Source organism: Dipodomys merriami, unplaced genomic scaffold, assembly GCF_024711535.1.
Source record: "Dipodomys merriami isolate MVZ:Mamm:240054 unplaced genomic scaffold, mDipMer1.0.p SCAF_209, whole genome shotgun sequence".
NCBI lineage: Eukaryota > Metazoa > Chordata > Mammalia > Rodentia > Heteromyidae > Dipodomys > Dipodomys merriami.
Window position 1 is genome coordinate 1,452,963 of NW_027203482.1, and position 12,656 is coordinate 1,465,618.

Genomic DNA, 12,656 nt, shown 5'->3' on the forward strand with positions numbered 1-12,656 from the left:
CAGTGTCATCTTGGAATACCCCAATTTTTGTGATCAAAAAGGCCTCCGGAAAATGGAGATTATTACATGACCTTAGAGCAGTAAATGCCCAGATGCAAATTATGGGACCCATCCAAAGGGGACTTCAACTGCTCTCTGCTTTACCTAGAGAGTGACCTATTTTGGCTTTAGACATTAAGGATTGTTTTTTTTCCATACCTCTTTATGAAAAGGATAGGGAGCGCTTTGCCTTTACTTTGCCCTCGGTTAATCATGAAACTCCGGATGCTAATAGCCCAACAATTTGTCAATTGTTCGTGGGGGCTGCATTAACCCCTGTTAGGGAAAGATTTCCAAAAGTACGGATTGTCCATTATATGGATGATATCTTGTTGGCTGCTCCCTCGGTAGAGACTCTTCATAAGGTGTTTGGGCAGGAAACGGAGACCTTAGCTAATAAAGGATTAATTATTGCCCCTGAGAAGGTTCAGCAGACTAGTGTTGTTCAATTTCTGGGAACCATTGTTTCTCCTACTGAGATTAAACCACAAAAACTTTCCATTCGAACTGGTCATCTTAAAACACTTAATGATTTTCAGCAATTGGCAGGAGATATTAATTGGATAAGGGGGTTTCTTAATCTCCCTCGGTCAGAGTTGTTACCTTTATTTGCTATTTTGGAGGACGACCCTGAAGTCACCTCCTCTAGATCCCTGACACCTTTAGCACTAAATTCCCTACAAAAGGTTGAGGCAGCTTTGTCTAGGGCTCAACTTTCACGGGTTGATTTAAAATTACCTATTGATTTATGTATATTAAAAACAAAAAATTATCCCACGGGGGTTCTTTGGCAAAATGGCCCCTTATTGTGGCTCCACGGCAATTCTGTGGGAGCAAAAACTGTTCAATATTTTCCTGAATTAGTGGCTAAACAGGCAATTTTGGGTATGAAGTATTGTTTAATGCACTTTGCAAAAATTCCAGATAAATTAATTATTCCATACACCCGTGAGCAAGTTGAAATTTTAGCAGCCACAATGGATATGTGGGCAATTCTTGTTTGCTCATTTCCAAATGTAATTTATAATCATTATCCTAAGCATCCTCTGCTTGCCATAGTTAACAAAAATTTAGTGTATTTTCCTGTTGTCACTTCAAAGGAGCCCTTGGTTGATGCTCTGACCGTCTTTACGGATGGATCAAAATCTGGACAAGGTGCCTTTTTTGTTCAAGGACACAAACAGCCGGTAGTCTTTAATTTTCGGCCGAATGCCCCACAGGCTGTTGAATGTTTAATTGTGCTTGAAGTGTTTAAAAGATTTGATCAACCTTTTAACTTATTTTCTGATTCATTATATGTTGTAAATGCCGTTGCTTCTCTTGAAGTTGCTGCTTCAGTTAAGCAGGCCAGTACAATTTCTAATGTTTTGTTACACATTCAATCCCTTATCTTAAACAGAAAACATCCTTTTTATATTGGACATATTCGTGCCCACTCTATGTTGCCGGGCCCGATGGCAAGGTGTAATGATTTGGTGGACCAGGCAACTCGGGCTATGGCTCTGGTCGCTGTTGATCCTGTAGAATTGGCAAAAGACTTTCATAGATTGTATCATGTACCTGCTAATACCCTTAGGAAAAGATATAATTTGTCCAGGCATGTGGCAAGAGATATTGTTAAAGCCTGTAAATCTTGTGTTACCTTTCTTCATCCTCCCCATGTGGGGGTAAGCCCCAGGGGGTTGAGACCAAACGCCCTATGGCAAATGGATGTTACTCATCTGACGGAATTTGGTAAGTTGAAATATTTACATGTGTCTGTGGACACCTATTCTGGTGTCATTCATGCCACACCTTTGGCAGGAGAAAAGGTGTCTCACGTCAGAATACACTGCTTAGAAGCTTGGGCAGCTTGGGGAAAGCCCCTTAGACTCAAGACGGATAATGGCCCTGCTTATACTTCCCATGGTTTTCACGCCTTTTGCGCACAAATGCAGGTTGCCCACACCACCGGTTTGCCCTACAATCCTCAAGGACAAGGTATAGTGGAAAGAGCTAATTGAAGCATAAAAGAAATGCTTCAAAAACAAAAAGGGGGAGTTGCTGAGTCCGCGTCCCCCAGGGAAAGACTTTCTCTTGCGCTCTTTACCCTTAATTTTTTAATTCTAAATGACAACGATCAGTCTGCCGCAGATCGGCATATGACAAGAGACTCCATGGATACTAAAGACATGGTTATGTGGAAGGATGTTATGAATAATAAATGGTATGGACCGGATCCGGTAATAACGAGATCCAGGGGAGCTGTTTGTGTTTTTCCACAGAGTCAGGAAGTACCTCACTGGGTGCCAACGAGACTGACCAGGCCGGTGGAGACTGCAACAGAACCCCCTCTTGAAGATGCAGCTGATCTTCCTGCTGTTAGCAACAGTGCTAATAGCAATCCCTGTGATAGCTAAACCAATGATGCTGTGGGCTGTTACAATTTACTGACTGGATTGCCTCTGCGGTGTCCTTTTCCAAAGAGCGGGTGGGAGTCAGAATGTTTTTAGCCTGCTGCTTGGGAGGATGGGTGGTCTGCCTATGGTTGGTCTGTCGCCTTCGAGCCCAAACCAGAAGGGACAAGGTTGTTATCTTGCAAGCATTAGCTGCTTTGGAGAGTGGATCCTCACCCCAGATTTGGCTGTCGGCCCTAAGAGGCAGTTAAGCCTTACCATTCTGCATAGCCTTAGCACCCCGAGGGATCAGGGGATCCCATTGCACCGGGACAGGTATGCAATTTGCAATTTGGGACAGGGTGCAAGGCAAGTGCACTGCACTTGAGGAGATGGTTCTCATCTCCTCAAGAAGAGCATGCTGGGTTGCAAGTGGGTTGATGCCCAAGATCCCACCTCTGCAAAAAAGGCATCGGACGGGCCTGGTCATCACTAGGGAAGGCGCGCCCCTCAGGCAAAGGCCAGTGCAAGGTCCTCTCATTAATGTCTTAGACAGAGGCCCAACCTCTACTCTTACCTGTTGCCATAAAACAAAGAAGGGGGAACTGTAGGGAGCCGAGGCGAGACTCCACCCACTCCCTTGCAGCTTTGAGGTTTCCACCCCAGAGGGTGCTTGGTGGGAGGCCTGGGCTGTGCGCGTGCACGAGCCAGGTAGAGCCCCCAGCCAATCCCATGACACCTGGTGATGGTGAAAGGCAGGCGACCAACAATAGAAAGACCCGTGTTCCGATTCTCCTATATAAGCGGCTGTGTTTCGGGTGCATGCTCTCTCGCGCCCAAGCTCTCCTACAACTAAAAGGCTCTCCAATAAAGCGTGATCTGAGAAGACTCCTGGTGTGGTGGTCGTTTTTCCTCGCTGGTCGAGTAGACGGTCACTACACCATAGAATTAAACTGTTTTCTGTTTTGTTATAAGAAATACTAAATTTATTCTATTTTCAAAATATTGGAAAGTATATTGTGAAAAAATTGTCTAGTTGGATATCATTCAAGTTGATGACCCTCTGATAAAGAAAAGGTAATTAATTCAAATTAGATGCCAAATAATACTGATTTTTAAAAAGTTACTACATAAAGAATAATATTTACTATACCAAAACAGTGAAATTTTATTTCATCAGATTATTTTTTTAATTTAATTTTAATGTGAAAGTGATGTGCACTGAGGTTACAGCCATTGGAAGGTACGGAATACATAACTTTTCAAACTTGTTATCCCCTCTCTAATTTTTCTCACAGTTTTTCCTTCATTCCAATACCCCTCAGACGTGGTAATGTACATTTCCACCTTATTGTCTTGTGAGAATTGCTATAGCAATTGTCCTTTGCCCCACCATTTTTTTTGTTCCTGTTCCCTTCCCTAATTAAGGTAAATGTATACAAAATACACAGGGTACCAAAATCAAACACAGCAGAGGATAAACCATAGGGGAAAATCTCAAAGAAAATAAAAATCACATAGTACATCAAAAACAACAACCGCAAATAAATATTTCTCTTTCCATATCTTGGAGTTCATTTTGCTCAGCATCATCTTATATGGTCAAATATATGCATAACAAAGGCACTGGAAAATAGTAGTTTCATGGATACTATATCATGAAAACAACATGTTAACTCTTTTTGATGGTAAAGGCGGGATTATGATTGGTGAATTCACGATTCTGATAAATGAATTTCAAAAGAGCTTTAAAATTTATGACAGGTAAATTTTAATTGTTCAAACTTTTTAACAACTTAGCCTATTAAGAACATTTAAAATTGTCTGGGAAAATAGGCTTTCATGCAAAGAAATCCATGGAGATTTAGCTGAGAGGGAGCAATGTGGGTGAATATGGCTCATTTTTACAGTAAACAAACAAGCCTCACAAACCTTGCTGTAAATCCTGTAGATTTCCTTGAGAATTGTCCTTACCCAGGAAATATACTCTCACTGTGTGAAGCAAGGTTGCAATGGAATTTAAATTCAAAGTTCTTTTTAAAAAAGACATCAAAATTTGTGAATTGACATTTAATTACTAAACAGTAATTCTCTGAAAAAGAAGGGAAGATGTAATTCAAAATCACTTGACTTTAATAAAAGTATGAGAAAAGAGTATTGAAGAAAGATGAGAGAAACCATAGAGGACTGTTTTCTCTCCAGTGGTGTAATGGGTTCTTGACCTTGTTTCTTCCATTCTATCTTCACAAGCTGTAAAGTATAGCTCAGGTCTGGAGTAACCAGTTCAGACAAAGAATACTCAAAGAATGAGGGCTGGGAAAGTGGCTCAGTGGTAGAGCACTTGCCTTGCATGCCTGAGGCCCTGGGTTCGATTCCTCAGTATCACATAAGCAAAAAGAAAAAAGCCAGAAGTGGAGCTGTGGCTCAAGTGGTAGATCGCTAGCCTTGAGCTGAAGAGCTGAGGGACAGCGCCCAGGCCCAGAGTTCAGGCCCCACGACCGGACACCCCCCCCCAAAAAAAGAATATAGACGGAAGAAAATATTTACAGTATATTGTAGGTGATTTATAACATTTGACATTCTATTTAAATCTGTTCAAAATTCTAACCTACCCCAAACTGCCCTCTTTGAAGAGTTTGTTTGCTTTTCCCATGACTGCCCTTCATTAACTGCTTAAAATTTTGTGAGCTTATATACATACTCTCTAGGGATTGCGGTTTGGTTGTGATTTTTGTGTGTTTTTGTTTGTAGTTGTGTTTTTAACTGAATTTCAAAAGGTTGTGCATTTGTGTTACAATTAAATATGTCCACCTAATTGTCCAATGCTCCTGGATCAGAGTCACTTCTTCTATCATTCTCAACCAACCCTTTATCCAAGATTTATTGCAGATTTAGGACTTCCTTTATCACATGTGTACATTGAGTATTCTAGCTGTACTTGCCCCTTGTTCCATTTTTCATTCATTTTATGTCTTTACTATTATTCCTTTCTTGTTTCAACTTCCTGATAGTCGTTCTGTTAAACTCTCTGTTAATACTTTGAAAGTTTTATATATATTCCATGGAATTTCAATCCCACATATACTTCAAATGATGTCAGCTTATATTTCCCTAATTCATTCATCTGCAATAACAATTTGCAAGTCTGGAGACGTGAAGCACCTAGACATGATTTTATTCTCATCGTTTTGGAAGATTAATCTTTAGTCAACAAGAAAGTTTAAAAGTCACTTAGAATTTATAGCTAACTACCAGCTTTTATAAATGGCTTTGTACAATGGTGTGTCATTATTATATTGTACATGGGATGATATTTTCTACTACCTATAAGTTTTGGAAAAAGAAGAAAACTAAAATTTACCACTGTATAGGAATATGATAGCAATAGAAGAAAGATTTTATGTTTGTCACATCTCTGATCAGTACCCATATTCAAGACTTAAAGTCATATTTCTTACTATGTTAGACAGAGAGGGAAAATATATGATAAAATAACACATGATAAGGCAACTATTAATGACTTTTTAAAATGTACCTTCTTATGTGATGAAATTTACTTTATTAGCTAATATTTGGGTTTGAATTATGGGAGGCTGATGTATTTAACACATTTCTGGAAGGCACCTACTGAACAATGCAAATGGTGGGAGATACTATTTCTACACTTTAATGAATGTTTGAACTTATTTGGCATTAGTGCTGGGTAAACAAATCAACTCTATTGTAACTTGATTCCTACACTTGAAAACTTAATGTCACTATCATCTACTTGTCAAGTGTTATTTTGGTGAATATGATTTTAAAAAGTTTATTTGAAAAGGAATATACTTTCAAGAGATTAAATGTAGGTTATCATTGGTTTGAGAATGACAACATTTTTAGACTACAGAACCAAGTTTTACTGAAGTACCAGTGTTTTGAAGTACTAAGGGTCTTCTCAATTAATGTTTTTTGAAATTATAGTTGAACTCTAAGTCAAGTTTTCCTAGCCTTGGTAGAACAATTATGGATCTAACATTCAGGAATTATTTTCTGGCCTACTTATGCTGCACTGAAATCTTCCATTCATCATTAGGAGAGGCGTATTAAAAATAATCTTGTGACATTTGTGATTTTGTTTTCTCATATGGGCTGGTCATCTGTAAATTGAAAGTTTGAACTACAGTATTTTCTGTCATATTTTGTGATCTCATTTTTCATTTTAAGTTGCCTTACATTTCACAATTGCTTACTGCTAATTCCTGCAAGGAATTGGGGCACTGAAATATTATAGGAAATGAGAAATTGAGATGGGTCTTCAATTACTTTCTCTTAGCATGTTGCATGGGCCAAGGTGAGAAGGTTTGCCCATGTTATCTGAAGATGCAGGTAACTGGGACCTGATATCCTCAGACCTATGGGTACTGCAGAAGAATAATAGCTTTTAAGCATCATATCAGCAAAAATTGGGTATAATCAGTAAGAACGCTTCAGAAATATGGAAAAAAAACATTTTGGGAATAGCGAGTTAACACAATAAACACATGAGCAGTGTAAAATCTCTTCTAGCTTAGAGGAAAACAATACTGCTTTTTTTTTTTTACTATGGAATTCAGAAGACCAAGAACACTTAGAAGGTATCATAAGTTTATACCGAAGACATTGCATTGATACTTTTTATATTCTAATATATATTCTAAACCTAATTATTTATGTTCCAATCTATTTATGGGAATAATTTTCAATTTATTTGTCAAATTATCAATGAATTCTAGTAAGATTCACTGTGTGAAATTTAAGATCAGCAAATATAAATATAAAATATATGAGTATATATAATATAAGAAATTGTTATGCAATGTTCCGTTGTGGTTAGGGTATCAAAGGCAACTCTGTTTTAAAGCATTATTCCACTATCTCTACCTCAGTTTTTGGTAGAGTTAGACCTAAAACTTTACCATTTGTAAATTTTCAGCCTGGAGGCAAGAGGAAACACTTTGATTAAAACATTACCAATTTATGGCCTAATATCGAGGAAAAACATATGGACTTCTCCAGAAGCTATGGAAATATTTGGTGATAGAAAGTCAGTAGTGTAAGTTCCTGCCTGGTTGGATGCTAGACAGGCCAGGATATTAGGTAAACATGAATATGAACATATTTTTCACCTTCTTGGCTTTAGCTACTTTTGAAATTATAGGAATAATTAACAATTATATTTTGATAAAATACCTTCTATTCTGAATAATTCGGTCTGCAGTGTTCATCTCTCTATGAACCCTTGTAACTAAGATTATTTTTGTTCCAGTAAGACAATCTATGCTGTCAGGGTAAGATATTCTACTTGGTCTGTTCCTACATGGAAGAAGGGTAAAGGGTCAGAAAGACATTTGTACCACTGAGACCTCATTTAGGAAGTTTTAACCTGCAGAAGTTTAGAAGTAGCTTTTAAGCAAGGCTTACTTTGAATCCATTAGCTCCACAAAGCTAACTCAGTTGATAAATAAGTACTTGAAAAGCCATTACCTTTGGACTTAGCTATAAAGGCTTCAAAATATGATCAAATTTAAAATGAAAACGACAAAATAGTCATTGACAAAAAATTGCAAATGTGAGCAATCGACCAAACAATATGTTTTTTCCACTATACATAGAAATTTAGAGAAATAAGATCAATAGCATTTTTAGTAACAATAAAGGTTCCTTGTTACAAATAGGCAACCAAGGATATATGCCTGTATAAAGATTACATCGTTAACTACTTAAATTAAGAGGATACTCCATGCTTCAGCGGCAAGTCTACACAAATTAGAACAATACAGAGATTAACATGGCACTTGCACAAGGATGGTATGAAAATTTGTGAATTATTCCATATTTTTCATTCTTCAAATGCAAGAAATGAAAAACAGTTACTAAAAAGTTGATTACAAAAATACAAGTGTAACAAAACCTGTAATTCATAGAATTAAAGGTTAGTTTGACATCATTGTATTAAACCTTCACCTTCGAAAGGCCCTTACATAGCATAACCTTTACAATACTTGAAATTAGATAACATTACCTTTTTATACCAAAGAAATAAAATAATATAAGGACTTAGGAAAAAGGAATCTTAAACTTTTCCTAAATGCAATGTAATCTGAAAGGACACATTTATTAATGAACCTATATATTATAAAACAATGTAGACTTCAAAGTATTATATCTAGAAGACAATGAAATAGATTATGGAGTTTATACAAACATAGATATTTTTTTCAGACAAGCACCAGGAATATCTTTAATTTCTACACTATTCTATTCAACAGATACGATAAAATTAAAAAAATCACAAACTCTGCAGAAATCATTATAGATGCATACAAACAACTCTTGAATACATTTTGACATCAAAGTCAGGCAATGCACGTGGAAGAATACCATGGAATCCATAAATTTTTAAATTAAGATATTGCTGTTGTTTTGTATTATGAAAATATTTGTTGGGCCACAAAGGATGGACTGGCACTTTTGAAATTTAAGAAACTTAACCAAACCATTACTATGTAGGAGAAGAATTTGTACAGCCTTCCAGAACTTCAAAGAGGTAGTGATACTTGTGCTTTTGGCAATATCAAATGCAGTTTCTTCCAAGTTGTTCTTCAATCCCGGATTGATCATGTTTCAACAGAAGGAGATAGAGCGTATTGTTTCCCAAGAAACAATATTTAAGGGGGTCAAGAGGCCTTTAGTTTAGGGATTGGTATCTGCATCATGATGAAGTATGAAAGAATCCATTCTGGTATTATTCCACATATACGCACTGTGCAGGGGTGCCAAGCCATTCAGAATTCTTGCATGAATATCTGCCTTGAGCTACCAACTCATGGACAATGTCTAAATGTCCACTCTAGGCTTCCCGATGAAGAGGGATATACTTACCTCATTTCTAGTATACATATGTGTGGCCTTTTTGGCAAGTAGTCTCGGCACTGTAGTAAGCCGATTAATTTCAGCATCCCAAAGAAGAAATTTGCATGGATTCTTCTCCATTATTTTCTTGCAATTGATACCTTCCTCACGTTTTCATCTTGTTCCTTGTCTTCATCAGAATTGCCTAAGCAGAGAGTTTGAGAACCAGTGGGAATGAGGTGTCCATGTATTTCCCCAATAGTTCACTTTGGTTGAAATGGTCAGAAAAATCCGGTGAATTTTTTGCATGTTTTTTCACCATGATTTATTTTCTCTTTTTCCATTTTTACTATTTCAAATTATTCTAACTGGAGAGTAGTGAATTGATAGAGAGCAGAGGAAAGATTTTCCTCCGTATTGAAATGCACAGACTGAAAATGAGGGCCAGTGGTGTCTTCATGTGCAGCTTATTCTAGGAAGGAGAAAATAAGAAACAAAGCCTACTACGTAAATGATTTGGGAAATACCAAGATATAGTGTAAGAGAAATTACTATTCAGTATATGAGCTTTAAGAGCTTTCTAATAGATCCATTATTTATTGGTAACCAACATTAGGAAAAAATGTATAATTCAGTAGTAAAATAGAAGTCCTTTATATGACTACCTAAATTCTTGTTTTTTTAAAAAACACTTGTTTCCATCTAAAAAAGTAGGCCTGGGCTGGGATGGTGGCTCAGTGGTAGAGCGCTTGCCTTGCATGCCAGAGGCCCTGGGTTCGATTCCTCAGCACCACATAAGCAAAAAGAAAAAGTCGGAAATGGCGCTGTGGCTCAAGTGATAGAGCGCTAGCCTTGAACTGAAGAGCTGAGGGACAATGCCCAGGCCAGAGTTCAGGCCCCACGACCGGACCAAAAAAAAAAAAGTAGGGCTATCTATTGTCTTCAGGTGATTTTGATGATTGAAGTTGCTTAATGAGGAATCAACATGTATTAGTAGTCCTTTGATATCAATTAAATTTCATTTTTTCTTCTTGGAGAATATAATGATCAAAGCAATAGTTCAGTATCAGCAAGCAATAGTTCAGCATCATGGTTCCAGTGCAAGTGGCTCTCCAGTAAGTAATCCTCTGTACCATTTTCCACAAAGTTTTGTCACAGATACAATCTGCCTGGCTTCTCTAGCTGCTTTCCTAGCCTGGACCTTTTCTTTCATTGTGCAGGAAAAGTGTGATTCAACTGATTTCAGTCAGATGTGTTCCAAGAATTATCAAGGATTTAGATTCTTTTTTAAAAAAATTAGTTGTGGAGCCTGAACTCTGGGCTTGGGCACCGTCCTTGAGCTCTTCAAATCAAGGCAAGTGCTCTACCACTTGAGCCACAGAACCACTTCTGTGGTTCTGTTTATGTGTGCTGATTTGGGAAATGGTAGAGCAGAAAGTGAAATGATGCAACCAAAAATATGAAAGCAAAATAAATTAGGATAATTATGGAGCAACCATATTGTCTATGAGAATCATGAAAGAGAGAGAGGAAGAGAGATACAGATGTGCAATGACCTGGCTAGCCAAAAAATCCATGCTTCTGATCCATTTACAGAGCAAACAATTTTATTTTTTATTTGTTAAAAGAGATGGAAATAGAATTTATGTATTTACTTGAAATTAGTAAATACATTTTAATAGCCTACATAAAGGGACCTAGCTTTGACCAAATTACAAAGAAAAATCTTAATCCTTGGGCTGGGAAAGTGGCTCAGTGTTAGAGTGCTTTTCTTGCCGCTTACTACATTGTGGAGACTACATTCCAAAAAGGCCACTCCTATGAATACTAGGGATGACGATGAGTATACCCCTCTTCATTGGGAAGCCTAGCGTGGACACTTAGACATTGTCCATGAGTTGGTAGCTCAAGGCAGATATTCACGCAATTACTGTGAAGGTCTGGACACCCCTGCGCAGTGCTTATATGTGAAGCATATTGCAACAGTACACACACACACACACACACACACACACACACACACACACACACACACACACACACACACACACACACATCATCATCATCATCATCATCATCATCAGATTTCTTCTTAAGTATTTTTTGTGTATGGTCTTAAGAAGAAATGTACATTACTAACTTGAATTTCTGACAGAACAATATAATCACTATACATCTTGATTCTATACTCTCAATATTACATTGCTATCTAAGAATGTGCAATAGATAAGTATAGGAAAAGTAGGAGCTACACTGGTGGCTCATGTCTTTATTCCTAGCTAATCAGGAAGACGAAATCTGATGATTGTGGTTTGAAACCAGACCAAGAAAAAAAGTCCATTAGATTCTGGTTTGAAAGTAACCAGCAAAAGCTAGAAAAGGAGCTGTGGTACAAGCAAAAAAATGCTAGACTTGAGAAAACTAAAACAAAAACATAACAAATTCTGGGACAGAGCTAGGCCCTGAGTTCAAGCTCTAGTATTAGTATTTAACTAATGAAGGAATGAATTAGTTAAAAAATTACCTAAAATAAATTAAGTGGTAACATGTGGAGGGGCAGATGAAATGTAACTCCTATGATGACTGGATTCTGTATCATTTTGTAATAAGGTAAATTATCATTTGTCCTAATCACTAATATTTTATTTGAACTTTTTGGTACAATAAACCCTGAATTTGGCATGCATGTCTATGTGTGTGTACGTGTGCACACGTGTGTTTATGTGTGTGTGTGTGTGTGTGTGTGTGTGTGTGTGTGTGTGTGTGTTGTTGTTGCAATGTTGCTTGCCAATATGAACAGGGTGAGGCTGAAAAGAACTGTGTTGCAATGTTTTTTTATTTATCAGTGATCTGTCCTGTCAATTCAGTGGAACCACACTTCTGTACATTTTATTTGTTAGTAACATCATCATAATCAAAGCATTTACAACATAAGTTAGATAAAAGAGATCATTTTCAGTTCTTTATATGTTAGGCAAAAAGATACACATATAATTAGGTAGTAATTTATTGCTGTAAGATGACTGTCAGTACAAAATAAGTATTTGACTTCTTAAATTGGTTATATTTTTAAGAAATATTCATGGAGTGATTTTGACCGACTTGAACAAATAGGTAGTACTCTCTGGTTTTTTCTGTGAAACTCAAGGTGGATAAACTCTTTCCAGATTTCTGTTGAAAATAACTTTCTTTGTAAGATCATATCTATTCACACTAAGATAATAAACCCCGTATTTTTAAGGTGTGAATATCGCATCATATTTACTGAAAATCAGTATTGTGGCTATGCTTTTTAGATATATATTTAAAAAAACAAAAACGTGTCATCTCCAGATTGTGGATGCATTTGAAGTTGTTTTGTACATACAA

General features: G+C 37.1%; 1 pseudogene; it reads left to right on the forward strand.

Annotated features, from left to right (window-relative positions):
• Positions 1–8,175: 8,175 nt before the first annotated feature.
• LOC138833483 (U6 spliceosomal RNA) lies at positions 8,176–8,275 on the forward strand (annotated as a pseudogene).
• Positions 8,276–12,656: the final 4,381 nt, after the last annotated feature.